General features: G+C 55.0%; 1 pseudogene; it reads left to right on the top strand.

Moving 5' to 3' along the window:
• Positions 1 to 2009: 2009 nt before the first annotated feature.
• On the top strand, positions 2010 to 4222 carry LOC117020112 (ral guanine nucleotide dissociation stimulator-like; annotated as a pseudogene).
• Positions 4223 to 5212: the final 990 nt, after the last annotated feature.

Raw genomic sequence — 5212 nt, 5'->3', positions numbered from 1 at the left:
TGTCCGAATCGACTGTATTAGTTTGCTAGGGCTGCCACAATATAGGAACGCAGATTCTTGGGTGGAAGGCCCCCAATGCCTACTGGCCCGGTACCGGGCTCTGTCTCTGCAGAACTCCACCAAGGACATCGTCCTACAGATGGTCTGTGGGTTCAACTATTCCACCTCTCTGGACCAGGGCAAGGTGCACCAGGCCACCAACACCATCCAGTGCCGGACTGAGGTGAGGGCTGGCCCACAGAGGTCTCCACACCCAGGACCCCGAGATGACCAGGGAGGGCCCGGAACCCAGACTCAAAGCTGGGGACTCCCCTGGGGCCCTCACAGGGTTTTCCTACACTAGTGTCCCACAGTCCCATGCACAAAGGGATCTGGAACTGCACGTCTCCCACCAGCTACGTGGAAGGGGTAAAGACACTCCTGACAGATTTGTAGGAATGTCAGAAAAAACAAACAAACAAACAAAAAACATGTGGTTCCATTTCTCAGTAGACCATGAATGAACACATTTGCAGGAGGCTGATGTTATTTGAACCACCTGCCCCAGGTATCCTGGGGAGCAGTCAGCTCCACCATCGTCGCACACCTTCTCCAAGCCTTACACATCATCACACTTATTGCCACGGTGTATATACAGAAAGGGGGAATGTGGGATGCACTTATTCTCGACGTTTCTCTGCTCACGGAACGTATGATGGGAGCCTGCCAGGTTAGGAACTGTGCCTTCGCTTGTGTTCAGAATATTCCCTAAGAGAGGCCCTCTGCCACAGCCACGCAGCCTTTCAGGGCTGTTGGACCTTGACATCATTCAACAGAGGTGCCATGTCGGCCGTGCTGCTGGGAACACTGAAGTGTGTCCCAAGGCACTGTATTTATTTGCTCGGACTGCCATCACGTAGGATGACTTGGGGTGCTGTAAACAGCAGACATGTATGTCCCCATCATCCCGAGGTCTACGAGTGAGACGTGAGAGGGTTCGCAGGGCTGGTTTCTCCTCAGGGGTCACTCTCCTTGACTTGTAGATGGCCATTTTCTGTCTCTGTGCCACCTGGACTTCCTTCTGTGCTTTCCTGTGTCCTCCCCTACCCTACCAAGGACACCAGGCCTATTGGATTTGGACCCACCGCAATGTACTTCCTTAAAGACCACAAATCCAACTACAGGCATGTTCTCGACTTGTAGGTGTTATAAAGTCATGGAATTTGGGTGACACAACTCAGCGCACAATAGCTGTATACTAATCCCCAGCTCCAGACAGACGCACAGGGATGGGACAGCTGCTGGAGGACACGTATGTGTCACACTGTAACAGCTGCGGCCAGATTCAAAATTGAACGGGCTTGTAGCAGTGACGTTTCCAACAGCGGGTTCTGATAATGGCGGCTGGCTTGCATCCAGGCTGTCCCGGGGATTTCTCATTCCTCTATCTGATGTCAGGTTGTTGGAGGCAATCACAGTGTTCCTTGATCTGCACTTGCCTCACGAGGACGTCGAGTCCCCCGTCACTCTGCACCAGCCACAAGGATTGGCTCCCTCTCAAATCCTCTACTCACATTCCTGCCTGGGGATCGGCTTTCTCCAGTCCGGACTCCCCAGGCGTTTGCCACTTTGCTGAATCAGGGACCTGCATACAGAGGGTCTCAAAATGCCTTTGGATGTAAAATGAGAAAAATCAGTGACCTTTTCGAAGTCGAGGGTTTTCATAAGCTGGATCTATCCTTTACACTGTCTCCAAATTTGGGGGGGCCTCGGTTCTCCGTGTCAGCAGTGGGCGGAAAAGTCCCAGGGAGGAAAGAGAAAAATGCCTTCTTGCCGCTCTACATTTGGACAGTTGTCAGGTGTGACCTGGATGACCCTGGGCAGCCATTTCACATCCCTAAGCCTCTGTGCTGTCATCACTATAATGGCGTGTTTCTTGTGCACTCACTGGGACAATCACCATTCACGGAGGTCGCTTGTTCCTCAGCCGACTTGTGCCTGGAAGGGAACAACAATGAACACCACCACCACCACCACCGAAACTCAATGGTACTTTCAAGCCAGAACCATGTTCAGCGTGGGCACGCCTGTCCCTCCTCTTGCACACGTCCCTGAGGGGCTGGCAGTTCCTGGGGGAGCTCCAGACCTCAGTTCCCCCGGTGATTCATGGAGATGCCGCTGACTGGACGTCCCTCCTTGTCCCACCCAGTATGAAGCGGAGTTCACGTCGCACCTCACCGAGGCATGCAGGATGCGGGCCCTGCAGCAAGGCACACTGGAAGGCCTAAAGAAGTCCACGCTGCAAACCCTCCCGGGTGGGAACATCTCCCGCATCTCCACCTTCACGGTCCTCCACCCGGCCTTCTCCAGAGCACAACAGGTCCTGGACCAGCTGCTTCCTGGGTGAGCACCCGCCCTGCCGACGGCACAGGGCTGTCTCCGCCCACTGGTAGCTGTGGGACTTGCAAGTGTCACCCCATCTCTTTAGCCTCAGTTTCCTCCTCTGAAAAAGGCGGTGGTACGGGAGAAACATCCTAGGGTGCTCGTGGGGACTACCGTAGGGAGAAGCCATGGCAGGTGCATACCTGGTGCCCGTCTCCGCAGAAAGGGCGGCTGGACGTGCTGCGCTTGTTCTCGGCAAGGATTTCTCTCCCCCACGAAAAGTCACCTGCCTCACCCAGCAGCGGCCTATGGCTTTTCTGAGGTTGGAAACGCGCATGGGAAACCTCCTTTCAAAGAGCTGACATTGTAGCCGCCTGGTACTGGCCGTTGTCTGTGGTGTAGCCAGATTAGGGATCTCTGGGGACAGCACGGGACCCCAGGCCTGCTCAGGTATCTGGGATGGTTCTGGGTGGAGCCCATTTGCTCCACAATGTGTAGGAAGCACCTGCTATAGGCAGGCACTCTTGGAGACACTTAGCTCAGGTCAGTGAATGAAGCAGATGCGATCCCCAGGCCTCAGTTCTGGTCAGTGAGTCAGGCAGAAACACTAGACCTCATTCACGTGTCCCGTCCACCATCCAGCAGATGGGATGCCATCGAGGTCTTCTCCACATCCGGAGGCTTCTTCCCCTATGACAACCAAGGGGACACCCCGATGGACCAGGTGACAAGGTGAGTGGTCTTTGGGTCGAGGACGGCTTCCTGGTGTCGACGGAATGGAGGCTGTGGGAGGGGAGGAACGAGCACAGCCCTGATCTCACACATCTTCCGGTTTCAATGGGAGTGGGGCTGAGGTCTGCTGGCTTCCACTGCGGGAGGACAGGTGTCCAAGGGAACTGTGGAAGCGGCCAGGCCCCCTAGGACCAGAGTGGAGACCGGGACGACGCGTCCCAAGCCGACCACACTCCCATCCCGCTCTTCCCTTCTCCACACCCATCTCTCTGGCCACCATCACCAGGCTCAGAACAGGAGGTATGGTGAGCAGCCTGCTGACCAGCCTGTCCCAGTCCTCAGTCCAGATGCCCAGGTGCATGGAGGGTTGGGTGGCCAGTGACTGGGACCTGCGGGAGAAATGCCATTGGGAAGAAGAGGCTCACACAGACTCCATGGTGAACCTGCAGGATCACCAGCCCTCCTACGGCCAGGACAGCCCCACGGGGGTAGGGGTAGGATGAAGCTGCCCCCTGCACGTGCGGTGGCTGTTACAGAGGGGCTCAGTTCCAAATGAGGGGCCCACGGGAGGGCAGTGTGGAAGGGGAGACCGGGACTGTGACACTCTCTGTCTGCTGCCTGACTGCCTCCCCCCAGGGCCATCGCTTCAATGGTGGGAACCTGGCCAGACCGGGTGCAGTACTGCGGCCAGCCCCTCCTTCTGCCCTGGTCCAAGCTGAAGCGGGCGCTTGTGCAGGTGGACTCTCCTGTCTCACACCTGGTAGGCCACGTCCACCTCCTTTGGGTAGAGCTGGAGAATCTGGAGCCCTCCGAGGCAGAGCTGGAAGGTGAGGGGACTGCAGGCTGCGAAGATCATCTGGGGAGGGGAGGTTCTTAGGCCGGAGTGCCGTTACAGGCAATAGCATCTTGCCTGTCTTGGGAAAGGCACGAGGAGGGCAGGCACGTGCGGGAACCTGTCACGTTATCCTGTCCACAACCACCTCCAGAAGTCCAGAACACTCCACAGCCTGAGGAACAACCCGCTGTGGGGCCAGAGCCTGGTCCGGCTGGGCTGGTGCTGGAGCCAGTGGTACCTCTGAGTGACAGTGGATGTCACCACTTCCAGGCCCACGTCATGGATACAACCAGTAGGCAGGGCCCTCCAGGTGCTCTTCCCTTGCACCTGACTAGAGGGAGTCAACACTGAAGGCAGTCTTTGAAGCCTCCACCTGAAGGTGGCCGGTGGCCCATCAACCTGGGACCCTAATCTCCACGTGGCCTCTGGCCCTGCTAGGTACTATCACGGGAACAAGACGTACATTTGGATTGTGTGGGAGCCAACTCATCTTTTGAGGACTTTGTGTTAGAACAGCCTATCCTCACCAATACAGTTACAGAAGGGCGATCTGAGGAAAGTTCCCTCTCATTCACCTCCCTCTGGCATAACCTTTGTCACCTCTGCGACTTCTCCGGGCCAACTCATCAACCGTAATTCTAAAAATGACCACGGCAATTTCCCGATGCTACAGGAACTTAGGCAGATTGACTGACTTATTTACCGATGAATCGTATTTACCTGGAAGTTGATTTCTATACAAAAACTGGACGGAGAGAGCAAGTCAGTAATTTTAAAAACTCACTATTTAAATATAAAACTGAATAATGTCGTTTGTAAAGTGGAGTCGAGTAACACTGAAAGTCAGTCAAGACAGTTATCTTTGGAAGCGTTCAAATAAAACACCGCCCGAGTCACACACAATCCTACCAAAAAACCAGAAAAGACAGGAGTCAAACTAAAGCGACGGACGAGGTGATAGCTATCTTCCCGAAAACTTCTAGCTGTGGCCTGTACGCACACATCTACCAAGGTCAAGTCCCACAGGCACAAGGAACGTGCCTCCTATGGATCGAGCCCAGATTCCGAAGACGGAAAGTAACGGGAAAGAACACCAGCAACCGTCTGACAGAGATACCTCTTTATGGCAGGTATACATCGGCCTCATTTGCACGATTTCAACATTTCACGCGTCAGCCAACCCTGTTCTATGTGCATCCCTGACATCCACCTGCCGTCACCTGTACATCAATGATTTGTTGCCCTGCATCCCCCTGAGACAGTGTATTCCGTGACAAGAACGGT

This window comes from Rhinolophus ferrumequinum, unplaced genomic scaffold (genome assembly GCF_004115265.2).
Source record: "Rhinolophus ferrumequinum isolate MPI-CBG mRhiFer1 unplaced genomic scaffold, mRhiFer1_v1.p scaffold_87_arrow_ctg1, whole genome shotgun sequence".
Classification (NCBI taxonomy): domain Eukaryota; kingdom Metazoa; phylum Chordata; class Mammalia; order Chiroptera; family Rhinolophidae; genus Rhinolophus; species Rhinolophus ferrumequinum.
Note: the sequence above shows the minus strand (reverse complement) of the source record. Positions and strands in the feature narration are given on the sequence as shown.